Source organism: Staurois parvus, unplaced genomic scaffold, assembly GCF_062004578.1.
Source record: "Staurois parvus isolate SC_StPar_1 unplaced genomic scaffold, SC_StPar_1.0 ptg000544l, whole genome shotgun sequence".
Lineage (NCBI taxonomy): Eukaryota > Metazoa > Chordata > Amphibia > Anura > Ranidae > Staurois > Staurois parvus.
In genome coordinates, this window is record NW_028318340.1 from 3,124,384 (window position 1) to 3,144,087 (window position 19,704).

At 37.4% G+C, this 19,704-nt stretch overlaps 1 long non-coding RNA gene across 2 annotated transcripts in view; it reads left to right on the top strand.

Moving 5' to 3' along the window:
* Positions 1–8,451: 8,451 nt before the first annotated feature.
* LOC149451228 (uncharacterized) overlaps positions 8,452–19,704 on the top strand; it is a 45,785-nt gene continuing 34,532 nt past the window's right edge. Inside the window, exon 1 of one of the 2 annotated variants that reach the window (XR_016315126.1) lies at positions 8,452–8,775. This is a non-coding gene — a long non-coding RNA (uncharacterized LOC149451228). The remainder of the gene's footprint in view (positions 8,776–19,704) is intronic. The other variant, XR_016315127.1, reaches the window with a different exon arrangement.

The window sequence follows — 19,704 nt, forward strand, 5'->3', positions numbered from 1 at the left end:
TTAAGCAGCCAGAGCCCGTGAACCCGGAAGGAAGACTGGGTAAAGATGGAAGCCCTATCAGCAGTGACAGTGCACCACTGGAGGACTTTGTTCTGAGGTAAGTCTTTCATAATGTGCTAGTATGCAATGCATACTAGCACATTATGACATTATTCTGCAGCTGAACTTTTTGTTAACTTTTTTTTGGTGGTTTACTACCACTTTAAGTGCAAATGAGGTTTTGTGTGAACCAATAAAGTTAGCTGAATCTGGTTATACAAGAAGTTGGGGAATTAAAATCAGAATATGAGGACAAAAGAGAATGCTTGAGGAAAGTGGGCACACAGCTGCCATGTGATATCTGTACTCGGAACAAGAGAAGATTCCACAGTAATCATCAACCTCAACTGAATCATTCATCAACAAGTTTACAGATTTACACTTTCAAATGCTTTTGTTGTTTTAACTAGGCAATAACGCTATTTTATTTCCTGTGTTATTTGTCTATCTTACATTGTAATGTGGTGTAGCACCCTCTTAGGGAAGCTAGGGGGAGATAGTTGATTATTTTTTAGTTAGAGGCTGAATAGTAGCCTGGTGGAATAGTCAGAGGGGGTCAAGGGCTGAGAGGCTTTGCAGACCAGCTCTCTGGAACTTCCCCCTGATCTAGAGACTTGGATAAGTCTCTAAAATTCAGTGAGTGGGGGTGAGAAATGGCAGGTTTGCCCTATCAAGGGATCCTGGCCAATCCCCAAGCAAGGTGCTTGGCATGGGGTCAGGGCAGCCTTTAAGAGTGACTGAGCCTGCTTAGCAGCAGGAGAGTTCAGGTGGAAGAAGGAATGAGCAGGATGGTGTGTGGAGCCAGGGGCCTACAGCAGGTAGAGGAGCTGGAAGGGAGGATCTCTCAGCCTCATCGTTCCCTGAGAGAGGACAGCCTGGGAAGCAGAGAAGGAGCCAGCCCAGCATAAAGCAGAAGGCAGCCACCAACCCACAAGCTTTCAGTAGAAATTGAGTGAGTAACCCCACACCCCTTGGGCCGGATAAAGGGAAAGGGCTTTCAGGTGGGAAACCTGACTAGCCCCCATCTGGGATTGCTTTCATCTAAGGTGATAGCTTTTGGGTCCCCTTGCCCAGGGATTACCTCGGGCAGCTGGGGTCTGAGGTAGTACACAAGGAGAGGCTGGATAGCGCTCCAAGAAGAGAAAACCCTTCTGATTACTTGTACATAGTTCCAGGAAGTTTTCCTCAGTTTTACAGTTTCTTGGACATCTCATGTATCCGTCATCCCCATCCAAGTTTCAATCTCCTAATAAAATGTAAAAAAAACAAGTTCAAGGACTGTTTACTTTCTCTGGAGTGCAAGGCTGAAAGGAATTGCATGTTGCCTGGCTGTGCAGGACTATAGGGGGACCCAAATCTCTAGTGACTCCTAAGGGGGTAGTGCTACAATGGGTTCACATGTTGTGGCTTCAATTTGTATTGTCATGTCTGATAAACTCCCTAAGTTCATGTATTCATTCACTTAGCTTGTCCCTATTCGCTAAGGGGACAGGCAACTTGTTGTTTTGCAGTGACCAATACATGCCTCCCCATTTTCTCTGTGTTGCATCACAAATAGGGGAGTACTATTCATGTATTTGACGAACACACGAATGGCCCATGTTCAAGTCGAACTTATGTTCAACTCGAACATGAAGCCCAACCTTAGTGTGTGTGTGTAGATAATTAATGATTCTGCTGCATGTTTTGCTACCGTATATTTAAGTTCCATGTCATCATTCTATCTTGAATTCAGTAAGAATTCCCCTTCTTTACACCTTTTATACATGGAAAAGCCTGTTTATCCAAGATTACTGTAGAGCTATCGAAGGTAAAACATTTGTCTAGGCATTACTATAATTAGAAATGGTTTGGGAATAAGCAAATTAAAGCATGCCATCTTGTACTGGGAACAAACAGTGATGAAATTACTTACGCAGTTTTATTTTCTCCAACCCTGGGGAAAGGTCCATCCCCTGGACCTAAGCTCCAGCTACACTCTATCTCACCATCCAATAAAAGTGCCTCAGTGGTCAGTAGTAGCCCTATTATTAGATAGCTGGATACAGAGTGGGCAGGATAGCTCTAGAAATGGGATAAATATTTTATGTCAAGTCCCCAGCAACAGAAAGTGCCTGAGGTTACCTGGATAAACAGAAGATAATCTGTGTAATTGCAGGCTAAGCCTAACTAATCTTCAAAATGCTCCCTCCCCTCTTCTATCACCTAAGCTATCTATTCTATGTAAGAAAGATAGTTATGAGGGCAGCACTAATACTTAGAATGCTAAATGTGCATATTTCACACAATAAATAAACATGTGCAAATCCGCAAAAATGCATATGCATACAAATAATTAGTAACAAAACAGTGAATAAATAAATAATACACTATACATACTCAAAAAATAATAATAAACAACATCAATACATACCCAAAGGAATGTGCTATAAGTGCTATACAAAAAATGCCAATATCAGCGTTCATAAAAATTACCCAGGCTCCACGTCTAGAGGAATTTAGTCTTTCGCCTGTAGAAGCAACTAATGTTATCCTATGTGTCCATGCACATTAGGTAGTCTAGAGACTTTTTTAAGCTCAGCGTTTAGAGGCAAAAAAAACCCTTCTGTTTTGTGTTTTTGAGAGCGTTATTCTGGCAGACAAAAGAACGCTAAATGCCCCTAAACACTCCTAAATGCTAGTACAAAAACACTCAAAATTAGCTTTCTTTCTGCCAAGAGCACTGACTTTTTTAAGCAAGTGTACATGAGGACTCAATGTGCATAAAAATGTCCAAATGCCCTTGGGCCCAGTATAGAAAGATCTCTCTACCCAGTTGATTGCTTTCCAATTTGTGTGATAATGGCGCATACCGGTCCAATACTTATTTTCCCTGCTTTTTCTTTTTCTTACTTCTTCCATTAGTCTTTCTTTTGTTCCTCATGTTCCCTCCCTATGGGCTAAACATTGTGACAGTTGATGATCATGTTAAAGAATCTTTATTTTGGTTAGTGATAGGTTTATCCTGTGGTCTTGTGTTTTTCAATTTGCTATATAGAATTTGTTTCAGTTCAAATTATTTTCAACCATTAATACATTGTTTACGACTTTACTACCATGGATGTGATCTCTGTACAGCTTTCCACTAATCTGATGCAATATCTCTTTAACCCCTTCACGCTGAACGTAAGCAAATATGCGACCTCTCAGCAGCTGGTGCACTGTATATGTGTCCAACACTGTGCGATCGGGAAATTCCAGTGAAGATGCTAGGTATTAGTTTTTATATTTAAGAAAGATGTATATACTTATCTTTTTTCCAGGCAGCTCCAGTCTAGTCATATGATTCAGCTCCCCTGTGTCAGCCAGAAATAAATGCATGGGAGAGGAGGGAGCACCAACAAGGGATGGGCCATAGGAGCCTATAGATGACCACTCCTAGGCATTGCAACCATTGTCAAGCACTTTCTGCTCTCCCCTGCAGCCACCACAAATTTACCAAGGACACCCAATAAGCACTCTGTAAGTGCTTATTACACTACACCAAACAAAAAATTTAGGTTTTTTTTTTAAGAAGAAAAAGAAGAAGAGGATGGGAAGAAAAGTTGCAGAAATGTTAATTGCTTTTATTGGTCAAACTGGTCCTAACTGGACACAACCTGCCTGGTAGACTTTCAGTAAGACAAAAGGTTCACCGAGGCATAATTAACATGTAGCACAGCTTGGCAGGAAGCAGAACCGGAATATGTAATAATATTAATATATATATATATATTTAAATGTATTACATTTATATATGTAATTGCAAACAACACAGGAGAAATAAAGATTTGTAGAAGGCAAATTTACCAGAAATACAATTCTAAAGTTGTTAACATTTTCCTGAAAATCTATCTCATTTCTTCAAGGGAAAAATATTCTTTATATTCATCATTATTTTCTAAACCACTGACCCGAAGCAGGCATGCATCTAGCAAAATTTAAAGTAAAAAATGACTTGCATACTTGTTCCAGGAAGTATTTATTCCTTTAATAGTTAAGACATCTAGTGCTCTCAAAAGGCCAGTTGTAGCAGCACCTAAATCTTCCCAGTATAGATTACCTTTAACAAATAATAAAGCACATTAAAAAAATACATATTGCATCCATTATTAGGAAAACATGTTCAATGGGAAATATGCATACTATTTCAATAGAAAGCTGGATGGAAATAATTTTTTTATACATAGAACAATAGGTTGAAACATCTAATTGAATTTCTAAGTTAATGATTTCCAGCTAATTAAATTTAAGGAAAAAGTTGTCAGTCATCTTAGAACTCTATGGTGCTCTGATACCAGGTAGTGTCAATTTTAATTCCATGATGGGCAATACTAACCCCAAAGTAAGGTGAATTTGCAAGACTCTTCAAGTATAAAGCTGTTTGTTCTGAAGCCAAGTATGTGCCAATCATGGCAAATTACAACATCTTCCAACATTAAAGAACACTGAATAGATGTTTTGCATTGTGAATAATACAGCTTTTGCCACAAACATTCTTGAATTGACATATAATTGAAAGCAGTATCTGAGAAATATTATTAAGAAAGCTAATACTAATGGATCACATTTTCACATTATTGTTATTCTATCATGGAAAATACTTTAATTACTTATTGTGCAAAATTCATTTAAAACATATAAAGCCCAATTTATTTTTCAGTTCAGTTCAGTTAAATGCATTTTTGGACATAAACACAAAATATGTTCAATGTCTTACAGTTTTGTTTTTTTTAACTACTTGCCCTCCTGAGGATTCCCCCCCCCCTCTTAATAACCAGGCCATTTTTTGCTATTCAGCACTGCACTATTTCAGCTGGTAATTGCATGGTCATGCAACTCTGTACGAAATTCTTGTCCTTTTTTTCAAAACAAATAGAGCTTTTGGTACTTTTGTGCTATAAACAAAAAAAGACTGAAAATTTTGAAAAAAAAACCCAATATTATCTACTTTCGATTATAAATAATATCCAGTAAACTCAAATTTAGTCATACATTTAGGCCAAAATGTATTCTGCTACATGTCTTTGGTAAAAAAAAAAAAAAATCCCAATATGGGTATATTATTTGGTTTGTGTAAAAGTGTCTAAAAACTATGTATATATGGCAATTTTTGCAGCTTTTACTTTCTGACAGCCTATCACATTTCTTGAGGTACTAAAATGCCAGGGCAGTACAAATGCCCCCCTAAATGACCCCATTTTGGAAAGTAGACACCTTATGGAATTTTCTGTTAAGTCCATGGAAGATTTTATTTTTTGCCACAAATTTTTGGAAAATTACCAAATTAATTTTTTTTCTTTTAAACAAAGTTGTCACTTAAATGATATATTGCTCACACATGCCATGGGTATATGTGGGATAATATCCCAAAACACATTCTGCTACTTATCCCGAGTATGGGGATACCACATGTGAGAGACTTTTTGGCAGCCCCGAAAATCTAATGACCACATCCAGGCTTTCAAATGGCATATTTCCTTATATCACTTCCTCACTACCTATCACAGTTTTGGAGGCCCTAAAATAACAGGATAGTATAAATAAGTACAACATTATAAATAGTGCAAAAAAGATTGTTGCTGCTGCAATACAGTGTTTGCTTTGAACTGTCATGAATGGGTTAAGTTCATGACAGTTCAAAATACAGTGATCTGTGATTGGATTCAGGTGGGCACATGGTACAGATCGCATAACGATCACATGACCATTGGGTCCCATTCACTGGGATCTGCATTCCGCTGTGTCCAGTGGACACAGCAGATGTGGGGGGAAGCACCCCCCTGTGTTGGTAGCTGCTGCCCATTCGCAGTACATTGCAGGCAGGCGGACGGAAAGTGGTTAAAGTAGTAGAAAAGCCTGTCCCCTGCCATCCACTGCAGGGCGGAACCCTTGCTCTTTGTGTGGAAGCATCTCTGCAGAGATCTGCCATGGTCTGTCTTTTACTTCTTCCACACAAAGTGCAAGGGTCCCACTCTGCAGCATGCTGGCAAGGAGGAGGGCTTTTTACTTAGGCTGTGGAACAAATGAAATTTAAAAATAGTGCATTGTGCATCAATTACTTTACTCCTTTGTCTTGATGCAAAGCACCAAAGTCACAGTTTCTTTTATGAGCCAAACTAATTTTCTGCTCTGGGGACTAGACATTTTCCCTGCTTGCTATCTTCTAGGGTACTGGTCCCCTCACAGCCCTATGAATTATTTTCCCTCTGAAGCTAGACGTTAGTTGTCACCTACACCAACAGGAGGTGTCCACATCAAGCAGGTAGTAACGAGGATACCCAAAGGAGAACTCCAGAAGTAAAAAAAAAAAGAGAAAAGGATTGTCACATGGTTGTGCCTTTAAGTAAGTAAAATGGACATTTAGATTTTCTTTTTTTCATAGCAGCAGTTAGTTAGTTAATAATATCATGTAGTTGTAGCTTTACCTTTTATTACCAGTCGATAAAAACTTTTTTACTTTAAATATTTCTTATTCCTTTAATTTTCTCCTGCCCCTGCATGCATTAGTGTTTCCTATAATGGTAGCCTTGCAACACATAACTAGTCAACTTTAACTCTTTGTCTTTCAATACAATTGCAGTAACTCTATTTCATAGGTTACATAATACTTTCAATCTAAAATGTATCATATTTAATAATCCATTATCTCCTTCCCTTCTTTCTCTTTTTCTTCCTTTTTGTTTTTTTCTTTTACTTTAAATATGTTCTCATTATTTCCCCTCAGTCTTCAAACCTACTCTTGCTCTAACAACCTTTATACTTTTGCTCAGTTGTCTATGTTCTCAAATATTTACTTTTCTCTCCTTTTCCTTTGTTAATTCCTTGTCTAACTTCTACTTTTTCTTATCTCCTTGGTGCCGACGGTGTGCAAATATGCGGCCTCTTGGCAGCTAGGCCTTGACACCGAGAGGCCGCATATTTGCGTACCCAATGAAAACACATTTATCAGCACCTCACGAAAAGGTCCAGTCATGTGACCGCTGTGACAGTCAATCATGGTGGTCACATGACCCTAAACCATGACTCGCCTTCCGATGTCACAAACCTCTTAAAGGGCTGGGAGGTGCCAAGGGGCTAAGATCTCAAACTCTCTTTTTCTACCTATTATTTCTTTTCCTATTTGCCCTATTCTTTTAGATTCCCATCTTATATCTTTCTTTCTCACTATTTCTCTAATTTTTTTATTCTTCCATATCTCCAACTTCCTTCAAATATTACATGGTTCCTATCACAAATTCAGATCATAAAAGTTTTCCACTCTGTGTACCCAACATGTGCCACCCTGTAGCCTTGGAAGTTAAAATGTTAAGGTGGTGTGCATACATGTGTTAAGTTTACAGCAAATCTCCATTTCCTGGATGGTCCTCTTTATATATAGGTTTCCCACCATATGTTCTGGTGTACCCTCAATGACATCATTATGGTGGGTGCAGAGGAATGCCGTGATGTCATCACTGTTTGTACCAATATTATCACACGGGCTCTCTCTAATGATGATTTTTAATTCTGCTGGCTATGCATGTATACTTTATTTTTTATTACTGCCTCTCTTTTTCTTTACTTAGCTCTTTCCTTACCTAATTATTTTTCTTAATATATATAATTTATTGATCCTTTGGGAAGGCAATAATTTATTCTTCTGAGACATCTCCTGCAATAGTAGGGGCCACCTTTCTCTTAATAATCACTATTTTATCTTTTGTTTTAATCAACTTAATTGTATAACCTTTATTACCAGTTTCCGAAGTTGTCAACATCATTTTTAAACTAATTTTTAAGATTATTTTCACTATTTTCACTTTTATCATTTCTTATTCATTCAGAATGGGTTTTTTTTTAGCTCTCATCCATTTACTTTGTTTATACATAAATATCATCCATTCTGCTTAAATTATTTTTAATATTATTCATTTTATCTCTCAACTTTATTTGGATTTCACATTTTTTGCTATCTTCACACAAAAAAAACGATAAAAAGCATACCTATTATAATACATAATAAATTCAAAAATGAGTCTTTTTGAATCACCATTAAGGAGTTAATATGAAAGCCCTCATTTTATCCATTAGGTGCCTGCCTTTGAATTGATTACCCAAAAAGCTGGACAGTCTGGGTTTCCCTTATGTTCTCCCTACACATGCTTTTCCAGAGTTTCTTATATTTTCAGAAAGATGTCACTTACATGCTCTATAATCCTTCTACAAAATTGTCTTATCATTGTTCTTATTAGTATATTTTAATGCCTTGCAATGTCCACATTATAATGCTATAATGTTTATCCAGATGGCTGTGGACTAAAACATCCTTGAAGTGTAGCTAAAAAAAATTATTTTTACCTTTACAGCTTTAGTGACCCAATTTACCTGTAAGGATGACCTATATCATGCAGGTAGCATCCCCATCATCTTTCTGCCTCTGAACTTCCAGCATAAGGTGGGTTAATAGCTTTGAATCTCTTGGATGAATTCAATTAAAAAAAACCTTCTGACAGGGACCTGCCCCAACCTACTCTTTCATCTACTGAGAAAAATGTTTTCATTGCTGTCACTGCCTGCAACATGATCTCTGAATGGAGGAGGGAATCCTGTGACTCATCAGATTCAGACACTGCCTCTTGGAATGTGATGTGGGTATCTCAGGAGGCAGTGGAGCATCCCTGCATAATTCTCTCCTAGGCAAGAAATCAACAAATGCTACATTGCAGCACAAAGAAGGTAACCTACTTTTCTAGAAACAGTTAAACATTTCCCAATTCTGTAAGTGGGAGGGGGAATCGACCAGAAAAGAAAATGTGCTTGTAATGGATGAGGGGTTTATTTTAAAGTTGTTCTTTAGGTACATATTTTGTGTTATATACTTTGCAATTTTCAGTTTTCATCAGCAATCAAGCTGTCTAAATTGCTGACAAGATGAACATAACCATCTGCCAACTTTAAACACTTTACATGATCCTCACATCATGGAATTTAAAAAAATGTATTCTGTTAAAAATATTAAATTACTGCAGTTTGGAAAACAGATAATGGATTTAAATTATTTTGAAATCTCACAGGGACTACACTTTGGTTGGTTTCCTTGTATGTACAAGACAAGTATTTCAATGGAAATTGGAAACTGCAACTGACGTATCACTGTATATAGCTTTCGAAAGATAAATATTTATTTGGTTCAGCATTTCATCATAATTTCATATACTTTATTTTTTGGAGAAAGGGAAAAAAGTCGAATTTGTTTATTATTCCAAATAAACTTATGCTTAATTCTGATTTCTGAGCTTACTAAGCTTTCTTTACATGGCTAACCCTTATAAATCTAGAAAACAGGCAGAATACATACAACAGTTCTGACCATCTATGATGAGAGGCATTTGACACCCACAGCAATTGTCTGTTTAATTTGAGCAACCATAGGAAGGACTGTATGTGAACCTCATAAATACATCACTCCAGACCTTATACAACTACATTTTCCACTCCTTTTGAGGTTGATTGGCTATGATCATTGGAGGCAGTTCATAAAAAGACTGATTATTAACAAAGATTTTTCAAAATTACTGTATTGACAATATTTGGCTTTTGGGTGGGCACTTTAGCAATTCCAGGAGAAACAGTACAGAAAAAAATTCTAAATATTATTTGGTACGTACAAACGTAGTACTGTAGATATAGATGTTGCAGTAACTGCAATAGCATGCAGACCCAGAGGGCACATGGAGGCCACACTGCAACATTCAGTTCCTACATAAATGTTTGTAAAGAATGCAATTAGAAAAGAGAGTAGCAAAAACCCAACTGGGACTCTAACCAGTATCCATTAACATTAGGAGGCTTCCTAATTGGTGAAAAGCTTTGAGGTGGACCTTGACATCACATCTGGTGTAGACTATCCAGCTCCTGGATTGCACACCGGTGAATGGAGTGACGTAGTGGTTCCCTGTAATATAAGCTCTCTAAGGCACTATTAAAAAATAAGTTCACCTTCTGACAAAAATATTGAAGGCACATATATGGTGTCATGCAGGTCTCCTACAGACCTGTCAGTAAACAACCTTGTCCATAAGGCAAGGGCAAGCAGATATATTGACAGGAATAATCAATTAACTATCAAAGGCGCTTTACAGAAAGGAAGAACAAGCGAGTGAATTTTTTTACTTAAAGAAAAAGGATAAGCGAACGCTAAAAGTCTGTCAGCTGCTAAACATCAAAGATACCAAAAACCTCTAGAAATCAATAATATACAACAGGGTGTAGCGCTAAAATAACCAGATCAAAGAATATTATGAAATCAGTGGAACTTGAAGACATCAAAATCCAATATATAAATAGCTTAAATAGCATAAATAGCATAAGACACGTGTTGTCATAAAAAATACCACGCCAATAGCGTGATATCCAACCAAGCCAAAGTAAAACAAAACACACTGACCAGTAAAAGTGTGGCTGCCGGGACCATGGTGGTGCTGGCGGCGTGGCGTCCAGATGCAGTAGCTCCTCCCTGACGCATTTCGTGCAATAGCACATATTCATTGGCGGTGTGCATGCAGCAATGGACGCTTCACAATGCTTATATAAGGTAAGTGGCGCATGCGCCACTTCTCGATTGTTCAATGACTGTGTGCCAGCGCCATTATGGCATAGCCGGCGTAACGGCGCTTGCGCATTTCATGAGCCAATTACCAACAATACAGTGTCTAAGTGCAGGTGCAGGCAGTAGCGTTTTATCTAGAGGATCTTAGTGACATGCCTATTTTACAAAAAACATTTACTTTAACCTTTTTAGATTTCACAATGACCAAAAACTATTTTTGGTTTGATGGCAAGTTTTACCTACAAACCAAGGGAGTTGCGATGGGAGCAAAGTTTGCTCCCAGCCTGGCCAACCTATTTATGGCCAGGAGGGAGGAGGATATTGTTTATGCGAGAGACTGGCCTGAATTATTTTTTTACAGATGATACATAGATGACATTCTGCTAATCTGGAAAGGAGAGGAACAGGCGCTAATCAATTTCTCTATGAATAATAATTCTCTGAATATCAAGCTTACATATGAATACAGCACGATTAGTGTTAACTTTCTGGACCTCACACTAACAAACTCAGATGGAGCGATTGTCACTTCGTCATTTTTTAAGGAGACGGATCACAACAGTTATATTCCTGTTACCAGTTGCCATCACCCAGGCTGGCTTTCAAATATACCGAAGGGACAGTTCCTATGGATCAGGAGGAATTGTACCTCTCTTGAGACCTATTTCTCACAGGACACTGTGCTGAAGGACAGGTTCATAGAGAAGGGGTATGATGAATCCATCCTTACATGCACCATGCAAACAGTGGCAAACATGGACAGGAATCAACTGTTAGGTAATAACTTGAGACCAAAACAATCCAGAATCTGCCCATTCGTTACCACTTTTTCCATGCAGCATATGGTCATCACGAGGATTAATAATGATAATTGGAAGATTCTGAAAGATGACCCAGTTTTGGCAAAAATCCTTCCTGATAAACTGGAAGTTACATTCAGGAGAGCTGGACCTCTTAGGAACAAAATAGCCCCGAATATTATTGATCCACCTATTAACGTGACATTTTTTAATAACATGTTAGGATTCTATCCATGTAATAAATGCGTAATTTGCACTTGTAATGGTCATAGAAAAAAGAAAGTTGAGGAATTTACCTCTTCCAGTACTGGAAAGGTTTATAAGATCAATAACTTTATATCCTGTACCAGTAGGTACGTAGTTTACCTTTTGCAATGTCCTTGTAAAAAACAATACATTGGTCATACCACAAGAAGATTACGAGACCGTTTACGGGAGCATGTTTTTAACGTGAATAGGGGCTATAAGGAACATTCGTTCTCAAAACATTATCGACTGCATCATAATAGAGATCCATCCTCTTTAATTTTTATGGGGATTGATATAGTGCAGGCTCATTGGAGAGGCACTAATAAAAGAAGGGCGGTATCACAAATGGATTTTCAAAATGGGGTCCATGCTCCCTAAGGGGTTGAATATTGATATGGACATTAATTATTTTATCGACAATAGCTAATTCCCCATTTCATACAGCCAAATACTGCCAATCTTATAGTTTTAATGTGTTCCTCTTTGGTTTAATTTATTGGATTATACATTATCTTTTTAGCAGCCCACTCCTTGTACATCATCTTGGCACTTACTCCCTTTTATCTCTATTTTTATCTGTTTTTTATGGTTATTGCGAATTTTAAAACAACATTTTTTTATTATTTTTTATTATTTTTTAGTTTTCTGAGTATCTTATTCTATTTCTTTTCATTCTATTCTATATTGTATTTATTAAAACAATTTGTGTAGTTTCTTATACATGAATAATATATAGATATATAAATGCATATTTTATCATTTTATCTCACTGATCAGTTTATATCTCTATACATTCCTATATAATTTTTATGTATTGGATTTCCAGACATTTACATATATCTTATTATATCTTATTTTATCACTTCCATCACCAAATAGCCATGATTTTTATGGGTATATTATCATCATATTATAATATTATCATGCACCTTATTTTACGTTTATTACCGCTATTGTCCTTGGGCGCATTAATATATATGCGCGATTGCGCCTATAAATATCACCCATTATACTAGCACTGGATTATAAAATACGTGTCACATAACAGAATTTGTTATATGCTTTTATGCCAAAAATTTGGTGAGTGATAGCATATTCTTTTGTTCCCTGGTGATCCTAGTGTAATGTACTCAGTTCGCTTCTTCATTGACATGGCGCTTGCACATGTGCGGCCAAAATGCACTTAGACACTGTATTGTTGGTAATTGGCCCGCAAGATGCGCATGCGTCGTTACGCCAACTATGCCAAAATGGCGCTGGCGCACAGTCATTGAACAATCAAGAAGTGGTGCGCACAGAATGCACATGCGCCACTTACCTTATATAAGCATTGTGAAGCGTCCATTGCTGCATGCACACCCCCAATGAATATGTGCTATTGCACAAAACGCGTCAGAGAGGAGCTACAGCATCTGGACGCCACGGCACTGGCACCACCTTGGTCCTGGCGGCCATCTTGGAACACTATTATTGGTCAGTGTGTTTTGTTTTACTTTGGCTTGGTTGCAATAAATTACCCCCTTTATAAACAATATCACGCTATTGGCCTCCTCTTTTTGTGGCTCCCTGGGAGCTTTAACCATCCACAGAGCGGGAATACCAACATTGGTAGCGGATGTCGGAGGGTGAGGATACCAGGCCTGACCATACCTTGAAGGGACCCCCAGTTTTCTGAGATTGATATCTCTAAATGCGCAGATTGATTGCTTATCTGGTGAGTGAGCAATCTGCGCAAAAACCTGACTGGTATTCTAACCAGTATTCATTAACATTAGGTGGTTAAGTTGTGTTGAAGTGTTTGTATGTAGGTATGTATTTATTTTTAAAAATTCAGAACTATATATTATTAACTAATTAAACTTTTTTTTTTAATTTTTGTTGAATATATTACAAATATATTACAAAAAGTATTTCAGACTTATCATTTCCTGACAGCAGGTGGAGCGCCAACTTCCTTTCCACATATTTACTAAGCTAGGAAAACTGTGGTTTACATTTCTCATTTGCTCAAGTTCAAGCTGAAAATATACATACAGCTGAAAAATTTGGACAGTTATTCATTCATAATCTTTTCCCCTCTCTCTCTCTCTCTCGGCAAAATCAGAAAGAGTGATAGTCTGCAAAAAATCTGCTTCTGCTCTGATCTTTCATTTTAAAACCCATAGTCTGTGCTCTGTGGCATCAGTGTGCCAGTAGGGTAAAGCTTTATTTGTTAAATATTTTACAAAAATAGTTAAACATATATCAAACATCCTTTTAAAAATGTATAGTATATACAAATGAAAAAAAATATATTTTCCCGTTTAGTAAGCAATGCCAGCTGGAAAATGATGTTTATCTTCTCGTGCAGGAAATGCCTTGTCTTGACCTATTACATGTGACCAGTCAAGACTTTGTAATGTAAACTAGAAAAATTCTCTACCATGGTTCTCTGAAACATAGTGAAGATCGGGGGTGAATAAATGGGGGTCACAGAATCAAAGGGGAGTTGAGGTCCCCTACTCCAGAGAAGAACTCACACAAAAGCCTACGCCATTTGCCTTTCTTCAGTAAACTTAAAAGTAAAGCAAGACATGAAAGGCCACATTAGGGGTCCCCATTAGACATGTGCAGTTTGTTTTATTCAGAAATCAAAATTCGGATGAATTTTCCATTAATCAGAGATTTGGATGTATCCGAATTACAATAGTAACAAATTTAAACGAATCTGAAATTCGGCTGAAATTCGAATCAATTCAAATCGGAAAACACATTTGAAAACAAATTAAAATTTGAAAGCCAATTTGAATTTGAAAACAAGAATAGAATAAAATAGAACAAAAAATAAAGAAATAGAATAGAATAGAAAAGAATAGAGGAAAAAAGAAAAGAATTGAAAATAAAAGAATAGAACAGAATGCAGTAGAAAATAATAGAGTGAAACAGAACAAAATAGAATATAAAATAAAGGAATAGAAAAGAATAGAATCCATTACAATAGAATAAAAAAGATTAGACTAGAAAATAAAAAAATAGAATAGAAAAAGAATAGAATAAATTAGTATAGAATGAAATAGTAAATCAAAGAACAGAATAGAAAAAGAATAGAATCAATTAGTATAGAATAGAAAAGATTGGAATAGAAAATCAAAGAATAGAATAGAAAATAATAAAGTAAAACAGCGCAAAACAGAAAATAAAGGAATAGAATAGAATTAATTAGAATAGAATAGAATTGAATAGAAAATATTAGAATATAATAGAAAATCAAAGAATAGAATAGAAAAGATTAAAAAAGATAAGAATAGAGAATCAAAGAACAGAATAGAAGTATAGAAAAAACACAGAATGGAATAAAATAGAAAGAATATAACTGCCTTCCGAAATTCGAATTTTGAATAGAATGAATTTGAATTTGAACAGAATACATTAGAATAGAATATAAATTAATAGAAAAGCATTGAATAGATTAGAAAAGACTAAACTACTTAACAAAAAATTGTGAGCTGCACTATGGTGATGTGAGTAGTGATCAGCAAAGACACTATGAAATTTTGCTGAAATAGAAATTTCCAATATGGTCACGCAACTCTTCACATAGCCCATATACCATCAAAAGCACATACGGATTGTGGATTGTAACAACAGAATTATTTTCAGATCCATTCGAAATGTCAAATTTGGTCAAATTCAAATAAATGGAACAAATTCCGAAAAATAAATTTAAGAAATTTAACTAATTGAATGAAACAAAATTAGTCAAATAACTAATCGAATGTTTTCATTTTGCACATGTCTAGTCCCCATATTGGTCATGACTACTGCACTTTGCAGACAATTTTCTTGATTATGTGTGCTCTTAGAAAGTCAAGTGCAGAGGAATATAAGGGAGACTATATTCTAATAGTGGGTAAAAAAATATCCTAACTACATGACTTTGTAATGTATTGAACAAATAATCCACCAAAAATCAATTTGAGCTGCTTGATATAGTGCCGTTGAATAATAATACACTCAAACACAGATATAAAGAATAAAAAGTATCATTTTATTATTATTATACAGTATTTATAAACGCCAATAGTTCGCTCAGCGCTGTACATTACAAAGGGAGACAGAACATGTGACAGAACAATACCAATACAATGCAAAACATGAGGGGATTGAGGGCCCGGCTCTTTCGAGCTTACAATCTAGGAGGGAGGGGATAGTGGTACAGGAGGAGATAGCTGTGGGGGATGGAGTGGTAGGAGGAGTGGAGGAGGTCGGCAAGTTAGCAGGGGGTGGGGTAGGCTTCCCTGAAGAGATGGGTTTTCAGGGTGCGCCAAAAGGAGAGGAGAGTAGGTGATAATCTGATGGGTTGGGGCAGGGAGTTCCAGAGGATGGGTGACACCCTGGAGAAGTCCTGGAGGCGGGCATGGGAGGAGGAGACCAGGGAACTAGAGAGAAGGAGGTCTTGTGAGGAGCGGAGTGTGCGTGCTGGGCGGTACTTGGATATTAGGTCAGTGATGTAGTTCGGGGCAGTATGGTGGACAGCTTTGTACGTCAGTGTTAGGATTACTTATCTTTGCTAGAGATAGTTGATTACAGAAATAGCAGTTTTAGCATCATTCCAGTCTCCTCAACAAGGCCAATCATTGTTAGTGACTGAGTTTGATAGTTAGTGATGGCTCCCTCTACTTGCTAAGGACAGCTCTGACTCCTTTTTTATGGTATTCAAAGCAATGAATCAGCAGTTTGTGACTAGACCTTTTAAATTTGGAATCATTCCAGAAGTTTAACATTACACCTTTACTAGCTGCTAAATATGTTTATGATTGACTAAATGGTTGCTCTGTGGATTTCAGTTCAGTGAAGAGAAAGTTCTAAATGATCAATCTAGTTCTAGTTAGTGTTGGGCTTGATACGTTCGACTCAAACATCGGCAAACACGAACAGTAAGGGCGTTCAGCGGCCTGCCTCTTAGATATTGCTTTGGCCAATCACAGCACACAATGACATCACAAGGGGGTGGAGTCACTCGGGTGACTTCACCTGGTGGCTCCGCCTCTTAAATATTTAAGAACTGGCAGGATAGCGCAGCTGTCAGCTGGAGCCAGCATCGAGAGCTGAGCCTTTTTTTTTTGTTAATCGGGTCAGCGGTGGGACATTTTTTTTTTATTTTTGTTTTTAATAAAGGACTTGTTAAAGACTGGCTACTGTAATTTTTTATACTAAACTTTTTTTTTCATGAATGAGTAGCGGTACCATGTACCCCATACTCATTCATATGGGGGAGAGCCGAGATCTTGGGACCCCCTTAGATAAGGGGGGCTTCCAGATTCCAATAAGCCTCCTTTCTGCAGACCCATACAACCACCGGCCATGGTTGTGGGGAAGAGGCCCTTGTTCCCTAAAACAAGGGGACAAGGTGCTTTAAGGGGGGGAGCCTCCCTGCCCCAAAGCACCCCCCCCATGTTGAGGGCATGTGGCCTGGTATGGTTCAGGAGGGGGGAAGCTCGCTCGCCCCCATCCCTTCCTGACCTGTCAGACTGCATGCTCCAATAATGGTCTGGTATGGATTTTGGGGGGGGACCCCCACACCATTTTTATTAAATTTTGACGTGGGGGTTTCCCTCAAAATCCATACCAGACCTGAAGTGCTTGATATGGATGGGAGGATTCCACGCCATTTTTTTTCTGCAAAATGTTGAGTTGCTGGCAATTTTTTTTACATTCTGCTGTCAGTGGGGAACCCCGCTGACAGCTGAAACATTGAAGCATGTTTTCACTACTAAAATAACGCATGACTTAATAAAATAACTCATGCGGTATTTTAGTAAGTTTTTTTTTTAAATGTTGTTCAGCATCTTACTGCATACTTAGTAAGATACCGCTTACTGTATTGTCCCGGTTTGAAGTTCGCGGTCGTTAGGGTCAAATATTCGACCATAAACCAAACAGGGGGCTGTTTGGTACATCAATAGTGCTAGTACTACATAATCATTCCTGGTTTTCATCAGTTTCCCTTCACACCAAAACCATCAGCCATCATCTGGTCACAGAACTCTCTGCTTTATGAGTGCTACTAAGGTGCTGTTTATAGTGTTTTTTTAAATAAGGTTTGTAGCTAAGTACTATTTCTTCATCTCAAGCACCCCCTACTGGGATTTAATACACTCTAAGGTTTATTGTTGCTTAAAAGCAGTTTACTGAGAACCCATTACTTATATAATAATATTGAGCTATAGATTGTTATAAATGTCATGCTTGTTAGAGCTAATCATCTATTTTATAGCTTTGTATGAACTAATAAAAATGCTGCTGTGATTAAATGCCAAGTTATGTTATTCATTTCATTATCTGTATTGATGCTTTCAGATTTTTGCTCTCTTGCATACTGCTTTTAGTTCCATGCATTTGCTGAACTTAAAGCGGTACTACACCCAAAAACAAACATTTTGTACATTTTAGCTCACCAATTCTTAGATGTGGTGGCTGCATCATTTTTCTTTTTAGGCCTTTTTCTTTTTTTTCACCTGGTGATCCTTCCCGGATTGATATTTTGCAATATATTACATTTTGTTTTTTGGGTTTAATACTGCTTCATAGAAAATCTGCTTCTAGTGCATTGTGACAGTCATTTGTTTTTGGTTAAGACTAGTTCTTAGATAGTTCTGTCTCTGTACTATGGTGCCAGTTTGTTAGCGGGAAACAATGGTTTGGGTCCATTTTATTTATTTCATTTCAGTTTTATATTATATTTTTATATATACTTTAAAATTATATATATCACTATCTATAGATAGTTTTTTGTTTTACAATAGACATTGTATTTTATAATAGACATTTAATAAATGAAATCAGAAATCGAAAGCACAATGGGCTATCTAAAGAGACAGCACAGCAGAGCAATTTGTTTTGCAGCTCCTGTTGTATAATAGAAATTTCAGGATATTTTAGAAGGGGTGAGTGATTTTTGTGATGCTGTGATGATTGCACATATACTATATATACAGTATATTTGCAAATCTATCCGTTGTATCATGTTCTTATGTACTAATCTGAGAGCTTATTATTTATGACATAGGATAATGTGAGTGGAATAATGTAGAATTCTAGGTAAAGGAGTACTATCATCACAGTCAGGGCTTTCTTTCAGCTGGAACTTGGTGGAACTCAGTTCCGCTGCCTCTGGCTCAGGTCCTCTGCTCCCTGCTCACCACTATCACTTATAAACAGAGCAGTGTTTACAAGTGATAGCTTGCCTCCCAGTGGCTCCCTCAGATTGGGAGCAGATCCCACTGAGTACCCTGAACAACCCTGAACTCTGCACTCTGTATGTAGAGCACCCCTGAAGTCTACACTCTGTCTGTAACGCAAACCCTGAACTCTGTACTTTGTATGTAGTGTACCCCTTAACTCTGCACTCTGTACGTAAAGCACCCATGAACTCTACACTCTCTCTGTAATGCAACCCTGAACTCTGCACTCTGTATGTAGAGCACCCTTGAACTCTACACTCTGTCTGTAACGCAAACCCTGAACTCTGCACTTTGTATGTAGTGTACCCCTTAACTCTGTACGTAAAGCACCCATGAACTTTACACTCTCTCTGTAACGCAACCCTGAACTCTACACTCTGCCTGTAAAGCACCCCTGAACTCTACACTCTGTCTGTAAAGCACCCCTGAACTCTACACTCTGCCTGTAACGCAACCCTGAACTCTACACTTTGTATGTAGTGTACTCCTGAACTCTGCTCTCTGTACATACATATGTTTCATTGAATTCAAGGAAGTAAATGTGTGGGGATCTTCACAAAGTAAGTTTACAAACTTCAAGATCATTCAGATAAATAAGAGTAGGCTAGAAATAACTGAAATATAACGTGGAAATGAATATATGATTTTACATTCTGACCATAGGTACATCTTCAATGCATGCATATTTCCCTGCATTTTGTCTCTTTAAAACACAAGTATAGAAAAATACATGTTGATCCTGCCATACATTAAGCGAGCTGATAATTCTTTGTGCTCTCAGTCT